Source organism: Pelodiscus sinensis, chromosome 18 (assembly GCF_052426305.1).
Source record: "Pelodiscus sinensis isolate ZL-2025 chromosome 18, ASM5242630v1, whole genome shotgun sequence".
Classification (NCBI taxonomy): Eukaryota; Metazoa; Chordata; order Testudines; family Trionychidae; genus Pelodiscus; species Pelodiscus sinensis.
The window spans coordinates 28,864,478-28,882,152 of NC_143069.1; the positions used below are offsets into that span (position 1 = coordinate 28,864,478).

The 17,675-nt window shown below is 52.2% G+C and overlaps 1 pseudogene across 1 annotated transcript in view; it reads left to right on the top strand.

Moving 5' to 3' along the window:
- Window positions 1-9,395, top strand: part of LOC149523349 (butyrophilin subfamily 2 member A1-like) — a 55,627-nt pseudogene extending 46,232 nt beyond the window's left edge. The window contains exons 25-29 of the transcript XR_016347162.1: window positions 358-393; window positions 4,243-4,275; window positions 5,685-5,705; window positions 5,853-5,879; window positions 7,323-9,395. The product of XR_016347162.1 is annotated as a butyrophilin subfamily 2 member A1-like (transcript). The remainder of the gene's footprint in view (window positions 1-357; window positions 394-4,242; window positions 4,276-5,684; window positions 5,706-5,852; window positions 5,880-7,322) is intronic.
- The last annotated feature ends 8,280 nt before the right edge of the window (window positions 9,396-17,675 follow it).

Here is a 17,675-nt window from a genome sequence, read left to right on the forward strand (position 1 = left end):
GGTGGGGCCCCTCAGGTGTCTGCACGTCCATCCCCTAATTTTACCTAGGGTGTTGATCTTTGATGCGCCAAAGGGCTGTCAGTAATACAGAAGAGGAAGTCCTCTGCAACAGATGGTCTGGGGATGTCAGAGCTGTATCGGGATCCAGTCCTATGTTTGCCATCAGTGTTAGATGCTTTGCCAATAACAGGGCTCCTGTATTGTTGGTGCGTATCAGTCACCATTAGCTCTGTTCTTAACCAGGCTGTTGGTTCCTGCCTTGAGCTGGGAGTGGGGCAGTGGGGCCCTGTTGTTGCAGGGTACTCAGTATCTCACAGCGCGTCTCTGTGTCTAATCCTTTTCTTTTCCCCATTTCAGAGTCTCTAAAGAAGGACAATGTGCAATTAACAAAAGGTACTTGGATAATCCCTGGGGACTGTGTGTCTGTGCTAAGAATATCCTCATACACAATGTATGGACGTTAGTCTCTTTTCTGATCATTTCTTCCTGCCCTAGAAATAGTCAAACTCTGCAGTTTGCAGCTCTCATTTCAGTACCATCCCTAATGATCACAGTGACTGGTGTGTGTATGTGTGTGGGGGGGATGTTAGTGGGATTCCATGAAAGTCACCCAAGGCCCATCAGAGAACTGTGAGCTGCCTGCAGCAGACACATGGTACCTGCTGTCTTGGCTGGGCTTTTCCCACAATGCAGAGATGAACAAGAGATCAGACTTGAGTCATGTTTCCATGCTTTGTTGCCACAATGAGACCCCAGATCCAAGCTCCAATCATTCACATCAGCTCGTGGGGTGTGTAGCTCTGATGCTCTAAAGGGCTGTTAGGAGCACAGACAAGAAACTCCCCTGATCTGGAAGGGCTGAGAATGTCTGATCTGTATCGGATATCCAGGCTCACATCTGCCATGACAGTTTGACGGTTTGTCGATGCCAAGGATACCGTGTGTGGCTGTAATAAACATGGGTATGTCTACACTACAGCACTAATTCGAACTAACTTAATTCGAATTAGTTAATTCGAACTAAGCTAATTCGAACTAGTGCATCTAGACCTAAAAACTAGTTCGAATTAGCATTTTGTTAATTTGAACTAGCATGTCTACATTGAGTGGACCCTGAACCAAAGTTAAGGCTGGCCGGAAGCAGTGCCGGCAGGGCAACAGGTTAGGACTTAGAGCATAGAGCTGCTGTCTCAGGCTAGCCGAGGGCTGTGCTTAAAGGGACCCCACCCCCATCCCAGACAGACAGTTCTCAGGGTTCACTGCTTGCTTGTCTACCTTGATGAGGGACAGCAAAGCAGTCCTGTCTTGGAGTGCCCTGAGTGCCCACACTCGGCACAGCACAGCACTTGGCCATCAGCCCGGATGCACTTGCCGCAGGCTGCCATCCGGGGGGGGTCAATCGGGGGACTGCAGGAGAGCTTCCACCCCGAGGAGCCCGCAGAGCCACCCCAGTCCTCCCCATCGGGGGCTCGTACCCCATTCCTCCCTCACCTCCTTCCACTTACCCCTCCCTAGCCCCCCTTCCTGATGTACAAAATAAAGGACACGTGTGTTCAAAAATAGAAACTCTCTTTATTTAACAAAACTGGGGGGGGGGGCGAATTAACCTCTGGGGAGACTGGGAAAAGGAGGTGAGAGAGGGTGGAAGAGTGGAAGGGGAAACCTGGGAGGAGGGAGCTGGAAGGGGGAAGCCAGGGGAAGAAGGAGGAGGAGAAGTATCAAACTATGGTACGCCCACATCTTCAGTACTGTGTACAGATGTGATCTCCTCACCCCAGAAAAGATGATTTGGCCTTGGAAAGGGTTCTGAAAAGGTCAATTAAAATGATCAGGGGTTTGGAACAGGTCCCATATGAAGAGAAGCTAAAGAGACTGGGACTTTTCAGCTTAGAAAAGAGGAGACTGAGGGGGATATGATAGAGATCCATAAAATCATGAGTAGTGTGGAGAGGGTGCATAAAGAAAAGTTCTTCATTAGTTCCCATAATAGAAGGACTAGAGGACACCAAATGAAATGAATAGGTAGCAGGCTTCAAACTAATAAAAGAAAGTTCTTCCTCACAAAGCACATAGTCAACCTGTGGAACTCCTTGCCACAGGAGGTTGTGAAGGCTAGACCTATAGCAGAGTTTAAAGAGAAGTTAGATAAATTCATGGAGATTGGGTCCATGGAGTGGTATTAGCCAGAGGGTAGAAATGGTGTCCCTGGCCTCTGTTTGTGGAAGGCTGGAGATGGATGGCACGAAACAAATGGCTTGGTCACTGTCTTCGGTCCATCCCCTCCAGGGTACCTAGTGTTGGTGCTGTCGGCAGACAGGCTACTGGGCTAGATGGACCTTTGGTCTGACCCAGTACAGCCGTTCTTATGCTCTTATGTTCTAAGCTCAGGGCTCAGAGTCGGGGGTCTCACTGGACCACCTTGATTTTCATGCAAACCTGCCCTAGACAGCCACTTTCCTGTGCCTAGTGTGGAGGTCGTGGACCTTGGACACCTCCCCCCAAACCTGGATGAGGTCCATGATCTCCGCACTAGACCAGGCGGGCGCCTGCCTCTTGCGGCCCCGGGCAGGCTCCTGGGAGCCGCCAGCCTGGTCCCGGGAAGAGGCGGAGGGCTGCGTGGCAGTGGGTGGCTGGCTCATGCCATGCCTTGTGCAGGGTCTGCTGGGCTGGGTGCTGGCAGGCTTGCACCTGGCATGGGCACCGCAGCCAGATCGGTCCCCCTTAAGGGTTCCGGGGCCGGGAGGGGGGCAAAAGAGTTTCCCTGGTTGTGCCCAGAGTGGCCACCAGGGAAAGCTGGGGAGGGCTAGCCTCCCACTAGTTCGAATTAAGTGGCTACACAGCCCTTAATTCGAACTAGTTAATTCGAACTAGGCGTTATTCCTCGTGGAATGAGGTTTACCTAGTTCGAATTAAGTGCTCCGCTAGTTCGAATTAAGTTCTAACTAGCAGTTTGCCTGTGTAGCGCTTATGAAAGTTAATTTGAACTAACAGCTGTTAGTTCAAATTAACTTTGTAGTGTAGATATACCCCATATGTCTCTGCATTCACACTGTGATGAGACAGAAAAATCACCACACACAATGTTTGGATTTCAGCCACCTTCATAGTCATCTCTCCCTGCCCTGGAAATAAACAAACCCTGCAGAGTTTGCAGCTCACATTTCAGTATCGTCCTTAACAGCCAGGAGCCATTTTAGTGCACATGGAATGGGGAGATACACGGGCTTAGCAGTGGTCGGCCACCAAACTCACTGCAGTGGCTACAACTGGAGCATCCCAGCTCCAGTTGCACCCCTGTGCTCCCTAGATGCAGGGGGGGACATGATGTGGTCAGATGGCTCCACTTGCCACTGCTATGGAGAAGCAGAGCACAGCGGGATGGGAGATGGGTGGGGGAGTGAAACAGGCTGCTGGGTCCCATCGGATCCTGTTGCTGTGGTAAGTGCAGGGTGATCTTACTCTTTCAGCTGCCCTGCAAATTTGCTCCCAGCCATCTCTCAGGCTTCCATAGGACAGGTGGGATCCCTAGTGTATGGGGCCCATGGCTCTGAGCTGGTTTGGATGCCCTGAGCCATCCAATGGATGGGCCGGCTCTGCTGGTGGTTCTTGTAATAACATGGCAGCTGCTGCCTTGGGGCCCTTCCCTTTTGGCTGCTGGTCTTCAGACAGTAAATGGAGAGGAAACACGTGTGGATTCCCACCAGGCACAAAGACTGACAGGAGACTCGGGCCCTAAGCTGAGACCCCTGGTCAGAGGTGGGTGTTGTGGGAGGATGTGGAGGCAGAGTGCAGGGTTTATACAGAAATGGCCCTTCCTTCAGTAGAGGGTTTGCTGTGCTGTAGATCAAGGTCACCATTTTGGGAAAGTGGACAGCACCTGTCACTGCTGGAATAAATGTTATGGGCGGGGTAATTCTACAGACAAGTCGGCAATGACAGCTGCCTGGGGCTGAGACAGGGCACCCAGTGACTGGAGGAGACCACAGGGTGTATCTCATCTTCTCATAGGCACAGACATCACAGGCCACAATGGATGATTGTGGTATGGGGAACATCCGGGGCCACCAGTAAGAACAGAATATTAATGACTAACTTCCCATGCCACTTCTGTCAAAACTGCTGGCCCCTACCCAGGGGCTGGGACTGGGGCCAGAGTGTCTGTAACTAACCCCAGTTTTTGTGAGGCACATGGCATCACACATTGCATCTCTGCATCTAACCCTTTTCTCCTCCCTATTTCAGAGACTGCCCAACATGAGAAGCCCCTGCAATCAGGTATGTGAACAATCCCTATAGTAAATGGGGGCCAGTGGTTTCATGATGCTAAGAGAGACAAGAGCTCACCACATGCAAAGCACAGACGTCAATCACCTTAACAAGCATCTCCCCCTGGTCTGGAAATATCCCAACACTAGCGAGTTCTTGGCTCACATTTCAGAGTCATCCTGACTGGCAGCGATTGGTGCCCATGGACTAGTGAGGATTAATCTATGCCTGGGGAAATTCCCTCCAGGCAATTCTGTGGGTATTTCTCAGTTCTGACCTGCACAATCCTTGCTGTCCCAGGGCCGGGCACTCCCTGCACCCTTGCAGCTGTGCTGTTCCCTTGCAGGGCCCACACACAGCCCCTCTTCCCCTGCCCTGAGATCCCCATCCCCACAACTCTTCTGGAGACCTCAGTCCTGCCCTGTGGCTCATGATGATGGTGGACACCCGCAAACAGCACAATTGCAGGGAGCCCAAAAGCAGTGAGCCTCCCCTCTCCCCCCAGCCAGATCTGTTCCATCAGGTGTCAGCTGCTCTGTCTGGCTCAGTGCTGCCCTGGGCTCTGAATGGTGTCCCGTGAACAGTGTACCCTTGCTTACACCACACATGCCAGGACATTAGTAGGTGGTAGCCAGCTATGTGGGGGTCCCCAGGGAACAAATACTTCCACTGCCTGCAGCCCCCAATGCCCCAGCCTTGGGCTTTTGTGCCCCAGCTCCAGCTCTGTTGCATCCTTTAGTCCCCACCCACAGCTCCCCTGCTAGCTCAGTCCTCAGCTCCTCACTCCTGTCCTGTTTTATTCCCCTCATGGTCTAGGCCTGTGCCTTGACTGAACAGAGCTTCCAAATCCCACAATTCTTTGTGTGGGATCTGTGCGGTGCCTTCTGATGGGCCCCACCTCCCACACTGTCCCACTCAGATGTCAGGGTGGAGAACATGAGAGCTGTGTAGACCCAGACGTGCATCTGCCAACAAAGTTTGATGTTTTGAAAACCCTGCCAGTGTCCTTTTGAAACCCTGGAGTGTACTGGGCACCACCACAGGCAAACAGCAGCTTCTTACAGGCCTGTATGTCCCCTTTGAGTGATCCTGGTGTAAATCCAGTTTCAGTTCAGGGAACCACATGGAGTTGATGTAGATTAACAGCAGTGCCACTGAGAGCAACATTTGCTCTGGTCCCTGAGACTATTAAGACAATCTAAAGGCATCCCAGAGAGCAGGTCGCTAGTAGCAGAGATCTCTGGTCTCTGGGTGACAGGGTCTGACTCTTGTATCACAAACCTGGATCATTTCTCCTTCAGCAATGAAAGCCCCATGAAATGTGAGTAAATTTTGGCGATCCCATGATCACAGAGCAGCACCAGGACTGAGCTGTCTGCTGAAGTGACAGGAAATAACTTTGCCTCTTTCCATTTCAGACATGGCAGCCACAGAGCTAGGTAAGGGGACATGTTCTCATGTCACATTTCAATTGCTTGGTTCCTTTCTACCTGCCCATTCTCCCTCCCCCAGAACAACAGCTCCTGGCAGAGCAAGTCCCCACATTTGCTGGGCCCCTCACCGTGTTTGTTCCTCTTCCCTTGCAGGTTTCAGGCAGGCTCGGAGCCACATGGGTGAGTGGGGCTGGGAGGGGCTGAGCAGCCCCTGTGCTGGGGTTAGTGGGGTCGGGGTTACATAGCTGGGCTGTCAGAGGTGTGGGGTCCCCATGGGACAAGTGGGGAAGGGCAGGTGATGGCTACAGAGCAGGGGCTAGATGTTGTTTCTGGTTCCCCAACATGCTGCCCTGAGCTGTAAGTCTTACCCCAGGCAACTCCATTGCAGCCCTCCTTGCTATGTCCTGCTGCCCCCATCTCCCGCTGGCCCTCAGCAATGATCATTCCCACTCCATCAGCTCTCCCGATAGCCCCACTCAGCCCTTCCCCCACAGCCTGCAGAGTCTTCACCCCGTACGCACCCTATATAGCCCCCTGCAGCCTTAACTCTTCGCAGGGACAGACCCTGGGCAGGGGGAGTGAGAGAAGCAAGGAGCCCAAGGCCCTGCTCCAGCTGCTCCAGCTCCCCCCCATTCAGGGGCCAGGCCCAGCCCCAGAACATCCTAGAACCCGCAGCCAGATCCAGGCTGGCAGGGTCAGTCACACTATGCCAGAGTCTGACCCTTAGCGCCTTCTCTGACCCCCTCCTGCCCATTCAGCCCAGGTCTGTCTCTGCTCAGTGCCCTGGCCTTGCCTCTCTGTCCCTCAAGGCTTGCTCACAGCCCTGGGCATCTCCAACCGCCACCAAGTTCGAGCTATTTACACAGATCTGTCCAGGCATTGTGACAGTCTGAGCAGCCCTTCCCTCCCTCTCTGGCCCCTGAGTGAGCTGACAGATCTGTCTGACTGGCATCAGGATTTGAACATGCCAAGGATACTGGGCAGAAAAACTTCATTTCCAGGCAGAGATGCTCAGCGAGGCTCACGGAGCATTTGTGGCAGGGAGTGGTTGGATGAGCCAAGCTCTCCCCTGCCCCCCAAACCTCCTAGTTGGAACCACTCTCTGGAGGATCCCTGGGTCTCTGGGGTCTGTCTACACTAGCTCATTAGTTCGAGCTAGGTAGGCAGATGAGGGCAACCGGGGTTGCAAATGAAGCCCGGGATTTAAATATCCCGGGCTTCATTTGCACGTTCCTGGGTGCCGCCATTTTTAAATCCCCCTTAGTCCGAGCTAACTGCCCGTGGCTAGACGCGGCAGTTAAATGTTAATTTGAACTAACTTCTTAGTTCGAATTAACTGTTACTCCTCATTACATGAGGATAACAGTTAATTTGAATTAAGGAGTTAGTTCGAATTAACATTTAACTGCCGTGTCTAGCCACGGGCAGTTAGCTCGGACTAAGGGGGATTTAAAAATGGCGGCACCCAGGAACGTGCAAATGAAGCCCGGGATATTTAAATCCCGGGCTTCATTTGCAACCCCGGTTGCCCTCATCTGCCTACCTAGCTCGAACTAAAAAGCTAGTGTAGACATACCTCGGGTGACCTGTGGCTAATGGAATTAATTTGGTTTTTCTCCCCAGTTCCCGTCACCCTGGATCCAGAGTGCAAACACCCTGAACTCACCATATCTGAGGATGGCAGAACAGTCTGGCACAAACCCTCGTCCACTAGGCCACTTGGCTCCTATATGCCCTTTGTTGCTGTGGGGAGGGAGGGATGTGTGGTCAGGAGGGATCATGGTGGGGAGGGTGGGGTTTTCAGGTGGTACTGGGAGGTGGAGGTAGGGGACAGCCTGTACTGGGAGCTGGGGGTGCTGAGTGAGTCTGTGAGGAGCAGACTGATACCGGGGAGGCTGGTGAGAGTCCTTGAGGAGGGATTCTGGGCTCTGAAGAGATTATCAGGTCGGTATCACCCCAGTGAGGCCAACACTGTGATCCAGAGCTGGGCTGTGAAGCCGACAGTGGTTGGGGTGTTTCTGGATCTAGAACGGGGGAGTCTCTCATTTTACAATGTCAGTTCAATGTCTCTTATCCTGGAGATTCCTGTGGGAAGTTCTGAGAGATTGTTCCCATTCCTCAGCCCTGGTCGCACTGCAAGAGGGGCACAGGGAAAACCCCTAAGAATCTGCCCTCCCCAGCGACAGCAATTTCCCTAGAAATTCAATATCTTTTAGTCAGGGATTTCCCAGAGCCCCTGCTGCCAGCAAGGTGGCAGGAGCAGGAAACAACACAGGGCCACCTGCCACAGGAGAAACAGCCCCAGTGCCTGTGTCTTCCCGTGTCCCTGGAAACAAGCAAGTGGGAAAAACAGCTCAGGGCATCTGGAAGAGAAAACACCTCAAAGGTGCTGCCACCAGCCTAAGCAGAGAAGGTGGATCAAGCAGAGCAGGAACAGCCACAGCTGGAAATGCACCCCAGCCAGAAGAGGGGGAAAGGAAACTCCCAAACCCCCAGATCTGAAGCCCCTGCTAAGCCCTGCCACGAGCAAAGGGAGCCATGCAGAGAAATGCCCGCAAAACTCAACTCCACGGGGGCTCTCTAAGCCAATTCTCCAGCAACCATGAGGGAGGAATCAGCCCCAAATTGCAGCACCTGGGAAGGAATCTCCCCAAAAGGGAAAGCAGAGACATGAGGATGTTCTGATGTTTTCTCTTCCCTGAGCTCAAAAGAAGCCCCCATCCCCCGCACTGACTTGTAACACTTAGAACTGAACTCCACATACATCGGACTGTGCTCATTGGGGGGGGGGTTGTGTTAGCGTGTCTGTGACATGGGGGACTTTCCACACACACCGGTCGGGATGAGGAGGAGAAGGGTGTTGCAGTGGCCCTGACTCACTCCCATCGCAGACACACACACACTGCTCCTGCCAGCCTCAGGCACTGAGCAGCACCCCAAGAGCAGAACCCACTCCCAGCCTCCTCTGGGCTCTGCCAGGGCTGGCTGGGCTCACAGGGGGCAGGGACAATGCTGCAGGAGCATCTCATGGAACAAGGACATGGGGAAGTTCAGATGCTGTTGGGAATTGTAGTGGTGGCCAGGTGAGAGGAGACAGGGTGCAGGAGGGGAACAGGCTGCCAGCTGCAGCATTGCCAAGTCTCCTGGTATTTGCTGTTCCTCTAAAGCCCCAACTCCTGGGGACCTGGGATTGAGGGTGAATCTCAGCTTTGCTTTAAAACAAATAAAATGTATGTCTCGAGCATGTGGCTACTGTGAAGCTATAATATGTGACCCCAGGGCCCCCATGCACCATGTCTGGCTTCACTGCTAGAGGTGCTGCATTTAAACCCTAGGGCCTGGCTCTCATTTTATTGCAGGGTGTGATGGGACCCAGCAGTAAACAAGGGGCAGGGAGCCCCACTAGCACTGCCCACAAATGCTGGGTCTGTGCTAAGTAAAAGGTGAGTGTGATGAGCTGGCTGGGCCAGGCCTTGCTCTCACTGTCAGATCCCAGTGCAGACCAGGCAGCCTTGGTGCCCTGGGCAATTCACCTCCCTGTAGCACATGGAGGCAGGTGTTATGATGTGAGACAGTTTTCTCCTGGTGCAGACACCACCCAACCCAGCTATTTCCACCCTGGCAACAGCTGGCAGTAGGGTTCCCAGTGCAGGTGGGACTCTGGATGCCTTGAGGGGGATGGAGTGGCAGGTATGTGGGCATTTATGTGTATGCATGAGCCTTCCCTGCTCTTAGGGTATGTGCTTGTCAGCCTGTGCAACTTGTTCTATGGCCCTGTGGAGCCTTGGCCCCAGGAACATTCCTGACTCAGGGACCAGCTCCAGCAAAGTTGGGGCCTGGTTCTCCACCCTGGCCCTGCCTGTTGCCTCCACATGCACCCCCCTCCCATGTCCTCCCCTCCCCGCTGCCCCATGCATTGCATGGCTCTGCTTGCCACCCCCAGCTGATTTAAAATGGCCGGGGGACTCTGCTGCCACCACCAGCAACACAGCAGGGCTATAGCAGCTTCATCCTGCTTGCTCTGTGCAGCTGCTGGTGCGTCCCTGTGGCCCAGGGGAAGAGGAGGGCTCGTCACTATGTGCTGCTCCTCCCCGAGTGCCCCTATGACCAGTGGGAGCTTTAGGGACAGTGTCCCCTACAGGGGGCAGTATACAGAGACCCCAGAGGCAACCCCGTCTAGGAGCTGCTGCCAGAGGGGGGTGCCCCAGGTAAACATCACACTCCCACCCCTGCCCTCACCCCCCACGCCACCCCAGAGCTTGCACTCACTTCCCTGTCCCTTCCCACATCCCTTCCGCACCCCACCCGTCCTTCACATCCCTTTCCACACCCAAACTCCTCCCCAGAGCCTGCTTTAAGAAGGTAGAGATGAAGATTTTTGAGTGGGAGAGGGGGAAGGACTCTGGGCATTCTCAGTGCCACCAAGTTTTCTGAAAACCTGATGCCCTTGCTAATCCCCTCAGGTCTGACTGGATTTGATAGCACCTGCTGAGAGCTGTGACCAGCCGTGATTGCAGTGACCCCAACAGCTTCCTACACAAAGGCTTCTCTGAGCTCAGCAGCAGGTGCCAGGCCCAGCCAGAGAACAGGGCTTCACACAGTCAAGTGTCCTGCCCCAGGCCCTCCCCTCTGGGGCCGTCTGTGCCCCACAGACTCTGCCTGGCAGGCCTCTCCCCTCCCTTCAGGGCATCTGTCCCTGTAATAGTTCTCTGTTCGCTCCTGTGTCCCTGAGCCTGGGCAGATGCTGAGTGGCTTAGCGGGGCCAGAGGAGATGTCAGAGCAGCTGGCTCTGCAGGGTCTTTTCTCCCTTGCAGTGTTTGTCAGAAGGTGTGGGGGGCACTTTTCAAATTAACCCCTTGTTGTCATGCAGGGACACCTCCCCCCAGGTCAGGAAAGCAACAAAGCTCAGAGGTTATTACAGGGCATCTCCAAACATATGACACCTGATCCAGTGATTCTCATTTGTTCCTTATGTAGGCCCCTTACTAAAGATGCCTCTGCTTATTTTCTGGGAAGACTCTGTTTGCTGCAATCCAGTCTCACAGACTACAGTTCCCATGAGCCCTTGGAAAAAAGAGGAAGGAAGTGATTCTTGTGTGGGAGATGGAGCCCTCCTCTTCCCCTGGGCCACAGGGACGCACCAGCAGCTGCACAGAGCAAGCAGGATGAAGCTGCTATAGCCCTGCTGTGTTGCTGGTGGTGGCAGCAGAGTCCCCCGGCCATTTTAAATCAGCTGGGGGTGGCAAGCAGAGCCATGCAATGCATGGGGCAGCGGGGAGGGGAGGACATGGGAGGGGGGTGCATGTGGAGGCAACAGGCAGGGCCAGGGTGGAGAACCAGGCCCCAACTTTGCTGGAGCTGGTCCCTGAGTCAGGAATGTTCCTGGGGCCAAGGCTCCACAGGGCCATAGAACAAGTTGCACAGGCTGACAAGCACATACCCTAAGAGCAGGGAAGGCTCAAGGGGTCACTCAGAGCGGGCACAGAGGAGCAGCCGGACCGTAACTGTGACACAAGTTTTGTGCAATAGTCCGGCAAGGGGCTGCCAGCAAAGGGGGAGTTTCTGGGAGATTTTTCTCAGCACTAATCCTCATGTGAGATGGTCCCATTGGACCCTCCATATCTCCCCAGGGCTGGCTGGGACAACTTTCCCGCACTTCACTCAGTGCACTTGCACAAGAGGGCTTATCCCTGAGTGGGAGCATCATAGTATTTGTGCAAGAACACTGACAATCTTACATTAGATCGTCAGTGTTCTTGCACAAATTCAAGTGGCCAGTGTAGACAGCTGGCAAGCTTTTCCGCAAAAGCGGCTTGCTTTTATCAGAAACAAGAGGAAAACCAAGGACAGGGCAGGTCCACTGCTCAGTGCGAAGGGAGAAATAATAACAGGAAACTTGGAAATGGCAGAGATGCTTAATGACTTCTTTGTTTCGGTCTTCACCAAGAAGTCTGATGGGATGCCTAACATAGTGAATACTAGTGATAATGGGGTAGGTTTCGAAGATAAAATAAAAAAAGAACAAGTTAAAAATTACTTTGCAGAAGTAGATGCCTCCAAGTCACCAGGGCCTGATGAAATGTATTCTAGACTATTCAAGGAGCTGATAGAGGAGGTGTCTGAGCCTTTAGCTATCATCTTTGAAAAATCATGGAAGACAGGAGAAATTCCAGAAGACTGGAAAATGGCAAATATAATGTCCATCTTTTAAAAGGGAAATAAGAACAACCCAGGAAACTGCAGACCAGTCAGTTTAACTTCTGTGCCAGGAAAGATAATGGAGCAAGTAATTAGGAATTAATCTGCAAATATCTAGAAGAAAATAAGGTGATAGGTAATTGCCATCATGGATTTGTAAAGAACAAATCATGCAAAGAGCTGACACAGGCTCCTCTACTATCCCTACCTCCAGAAGGTCCGCCCTTCGAGAGGGGAGGAACCGATGGCGTAGGCTGCCTAGAGAAAAGTTTCCAGGGCCACCAATACATACATGTGGACTGTGCCACATGATATCCAGAAGCAGTCCCCATGCACTCAATAATGGCATGGACTGTAGCACAGAGTTTCTTCAACTTTTGACCCACCAGGATCTTATATCTTATTCCTTTAAGAGAGAAGAGGGATGACAGAGTCAGGTATGTATGTTGAACCAGTCCCATTTATTTATATAACATCTACAAAGTCTGGGGTCCCTGAAAGCAACAGGAGCCAAACACTAGGCTGAACTTTTCTTTTGATCCTGGATCCAAGCCTCTTTCTAGCCAACACTCTCCCCAAAGTGCCACTCTCTTTCTCCCAGCTTTTTCTCAGCACCCTGCTCCAAGTGCTCTTCTAGCTGTCTCTGTATTTCTGATCAATTTTTCTGATTCAGAGGTGTTTATGCTGCTGGTGTCACACACACACAGCTCTGCCCCAGAATGTGTAAGAAGACCCTGAGGGACCCTCTTGGACCACATGACCCTGCAGTCTAGTCCTTGGGTCATGGCTACCCAGTGTTTCAGCTGAAACTAAATAAAGAACATTTAAAGGTTCCCTTACTTAGCCTGAATGTCAGGACAAACTTCTTCAGCAATGTGCCATGATGGCTCATAGATCAGGGACAGGCTTGTTTGGCATCACAAAATCTGCAGCACAACAACATTATAATACCAAGCGCAAATAAGTGTTACACTTATAGACATTAACATCAGTGAGTAAAATATGACACTGGAGAGGAAAAGCAGCATTGCCTGAAGCACAGAGGAATCCTGTGCCCAGCTGGCGATGTCAGGGCAAAGCCCGGACACCCTCATGGGGCAAGGTAGAGAAAAGGGTCAGACCCAGTAGTGTGGGTACCTTATTGGTTGCTAGGCTTGGGTTGTGAGTGACCTCCACTGTCTTCTGGCTGCAGCACAGCCCAGCAGGGCAGGGGATGAGTCATTATGCAAGGGGGTTAAGAACCTGTCTAACCAGTTATCTCCCAGGGAGCGGAACAATGGGAAGAAGGGAAGTGGAGCCCTGGCTGGGGGCAGGGCTGGAAGTGAGTTAGTTATGTTTCTGGCTGGTTTCATGGAAGAAATGGACTGGGATTTATGGGCCCAGTCTCCCCCATTTCAAGGAGGGGCTGAAGCATCCTAGGCCTGCCCTGTAACCAGATTACATCTGTGCTGTGCTGTATCCTGGAGAAGCAATAAACTCCCTCTATTCTACTGGCTGGTGGAGTCTGTCCGTGCCATTACAGGGGTGCAGGAGATGGGAAAACCCCAACGCGCCATCACACCCAGGCTGGGGAGGGGGAAATCTCAGTTGTCTGCCTCAGAGGGGTTTATGCAGGAAGCGAGGCCACTGGTGTTTCCCAGCCTAGATATCCATTAGAACTGCCTCTGATCAAGGATGTGAGTTTACAGAGGTGACAGATTCCATGACTGTCCATGCAACAGCCACTGCCCCCTACCCAGGTGGGCTGGCAGAGCTGCCAGAGCCCTGGGCAAGGGATGGAGGAGTGGGAGGGGGATGCAGCTCCATGCTCCCAGAAGGGAGAGGCTGGGGGATCCAGCCTTCAGCACCACCCAGACCATGCTGCACCCTTCCCCCCACACCACTGCTATTTCTTAGCACCACAGGGAGCGCACTGCCAGGGGCTCCAATGGCAATTTAAAGGGCTGGGGGCTCTGGATGCTGGCTCATTAGCAGTAGCAGAAGCTGGGAGCCCCTGGCTCTTTTTAATTGTTGGTCCCTTGTACAGTTGCCCCTTTTGCTCCCCCATCTGTTGGCCTGTCCCAACCCCAGCAACATCAGGAGCTGGTGGGGGCTCAGGGCTAGGAGTTGGGGCATGGGAGGGGATGAGAAGACCGGGTGTTGCCTACCTCTGGGAGCGCCCCTGAAGCAGCAATATCCCTTGCTCTTAGGAGAGGTGGGGCCAGCGGGCTCTGTGCACTGCCTCTGCATGCAGGTACTGCCCCACAGCTGCCATTGGCTGCAATACTTTACTGAGTAATGGGATTATTTTATAATTCATGTATATTATTTTAAAAACAACAAGCAGTTCTGTGGCACCTTAGAGACTTACAAATATATTATATCATGAGCTTTCATGGGTAAAGCACACTTCCTCAGATGAGTTGAAGTAGAAATAACAGAATCTAGAGTATACATAACAGCAAAATTAGCTAATTGTGGGACCAGTGTTAATGAAGCCAATTGAATCAAGCTGGACGCGTCCCATTCAGACCTTTAATGTGAAAATGTAAATTTTAAAGGCAGGGGAAATTGCCTTTGTAGTGTGTTAACCAGTTAATGTTTTCATTCAAGCCCAAGTTGATAGAGTCAGATTTATAAATGAATTCCAGTTCAGCAGTTTTCCTCTATAATTGGGTGTAATTGGCAGAAGAGTCTGGAGTTGGATGATGAGGATGGGTCAGGTGGAGACCAAACTAATGGAGAAGCCAGTGCAGTCTTGTGGTAGGGATTCTCTGAGCAGAAAATCAGCCCTAGACTTTGACTAAATGATTCCGTGTATGCATGTACGTGTGTTTCTTGGACGTTTTCCAGTGTTCATTGCAATACAAGCCCTTTTCCACTCCATCCTCACTTCCCAGTATTTCATTGTTTGGAACTTTTCAGCTGAAAAGTTTTTCCCACTTTTCAGGTTCTCAATTTTTTTCAAAATTAAAATTTTCATGTTGAAAGTTTCAAATGGAAATTGATCTCTGTTTTCCACTGGGAAATGTATCTTTCACCTCCTCCAGAGTCCACCGCATTTAAGGCCTCACCTGTGGAATCTACTGGCCTTAAAGGCCTTTATCCTGCATGAGGCCCCTGCAACTTCTCAGAGGTTAATGTGCATTGGAGAGACAGGCCGTGACAGCTTTTCCCCTCCAGCCAGGAGGACACTGTGATCTCCAGTGACACTTGACAAAAGCTGAGATTTGCTGTTCTGGAGTCACATATGGATCAGGGGCAGGATACATGGGCCTGGCGGGATGCTTGCTCATGGCCAGACCCCAGCTCCATAGACACAGAGATCTCAGGGCTCTTGCTGTTTGAATCTCAGGGTATGTCTACACTACCCCCCTAGTTCGAAACTAGGGGGGGTAATGTAGTCATACAGAGTTGCAAATGAAGCCCAGGATTTGAATTTCCCGGGCTTCATTTGCATAAAGCCGGCCGGTGCCATTTTTAAATGCCGGCTGGTTCGGACTGCGTTCCGCGCGGCTACACGCGGCACGAACTAGCTAGTTCGGATTAGGCTTCCTATCTGAACTAGCTGTACGCCTCGTTCTAGGCGTACAGCTAGTTCAGATAGGAAGCCTAATCCAAACTAGCTAGTTCATGCCACGTGTAGCCGCACGGAATGCAGTCCGAACTAGCCGGCATTTAAAAATGGCGCCGGCCGGCTTTATGCAAATGAAGCCCGGGAAATTCAAATCCCAGGCTTCATTTGCAACTCCGTATGACTACATTACGCCCCCTAGTTTGAACTAGGGGGGTAGTGTAGACATACCCTCAGAGAAGAGTGAGTATGACAGGGTGTGGTCACAGACTGCCCCTTGGGGGTGCCTCGTGGGATTCTGACATGGTGTGACGTAGTGGGGGGGAACTTGCTGGTTTCTATGGGTCTGTGGTAACCCCACTGGCTGCCGCCGGTACCACAGCCCAGTAGGACACGGATGGGTCATTATGCAAAGGGATCTCTCAACCGGTCCGACCAGCTAACCCCCATGGAGAGGAACAAGGGAAGGTGGATGCTGCCCCTGGCTGGGGGGCAGGGCTGGAGGAGAGTGAGTTAGTTTCTGTCTGGGAGCATGGAGGAAGCAGCCTCACCAACAGGCTGGTGGGTTTAGAAGCCGAGACCCCTTCCCCATATCAAGGGGGGTTGCCCTGTAACCTGGTGACATCTGTGCTGTGCTGTATTCTGGAGAGGCAATAAACTCCCTCTGTTCTACCGGCTGGCGGAGTCTGTTCGTGCCCTTTCGGGGGTGCAGGAGGTGGGGGACCCCAACGCGTCGTCACACATTGCCACTGCCACGTGCCTTCCTGCTCTCTGTGGCTCCTCACCGACCGGTCCTGCTAGGCCAGCTCCGCTGGTTTCCCCCAGCCAAGGCCCCGAGCTGAGGTTCCTGCCCCCACTAAGAAGCAGAACTGACATTGAACCTTTTCATGTCCAAGGAAAGTGCAGTTTAGGGCCCAGCCTCCTGACGTAGCTCTCCCCAGATGGGATCAAACCCCAAAGAATTAGGTAAGCCCCTGTAACAATGAAAGGGGAGATGTGTACACTGGTTTAGGTGGCTAACATAAAAGCTTTATTGATCAATAAGGCACAAAGTGAGCGAAAGGTGAAAGCAGAGCCGGGCCCAGTAAGGCTGTTCAACACAATCAGTCCTAGTATTTTATACCCTTAACCAAACAAGTCTGACGTCAGGGCAAGAAATCAAAGCGAACTTCAAAGAGAAACTACTATCAGCAAAGAAAGAAACAGGTATCAGGGAGTAGGCTCTCCAGCTCAAAATAGTTCATTAACGCCTTCCAACAGCTCATCGTTCTGGCTTTTCTCACATTGGTGAAGGTCAGTTCACTCTCTAGTATACATGCAGAAACAAGAAACTTAAAATGGCTTCTGTTATATGAAATGGCTTCTAGCTAAATATGTAATGGCTTCCACTCCGCTGTGTGGGAGCAAGTGGCGCAAGCAACCGTTTGGGCTCTGTGGTCCCCCAAGGGAGAGGCAGGAGGGGGAGGAGAAGAGAAAGAGAGAGACAGAGAGAGAGGCAGGAGGAAGAGGAGAGCTGAGAGAGAGAGGGGGAGGCAGTAGGAGGAGGCGAGAGAGAGAGAGACAGAGTGAGAGACCGGAGGCTCAGGAGAGAAGACCAATGTGGAGGAGAGACCTGAAAATCCCATCTTATGACGGGCTAATTGGCTGTATATAAATAACAGCTCTTTACAACTAAATTTCCTTGACAATAATTTAGCAATAACTTAATTGCGCTCCCCGCTGTCAACTTTTTCTAGCCAAGCAAACGTTTTCATAGGTAGGGGTTCCTCGGGATATGAAACTTTATTTTAGGGGTTCCTCCATGGGAAAAAGGTTGGGAATCACTGGTCTATTTCATAAAGCATGGAGGTGGGGATCCATCACAGTGAGGTCCTGTAGACGCTTCTCTAGAGGGTTCAGATGCTTCATCCCCACTCACCTTCCCTATAACAGCAGCTCAGAGGCATGGAGACACCTCAGAGCAGTGTGACTGGGAGGGATGGGGCAGCAGGAGAGGAGCCGGGGCAAGGGCAGTGTGAACCCCTGGTGCAGAAGGGTCTTGGCTCTCTCAGAGACACTCCCCCTGCAACTGGCTGGGTTTGGGGCGCACAGAATGCTGCAGGGCTCCCTGTGTGCCGGCTTCCCCAGAGCAGCCTCCCTCCCAGCAACAAGCAGGGCACTGAGACAACTCACTCATCAGTGTCTGGGTCACACACACAGGCCCATAATGGCAGAGCCAGACAATT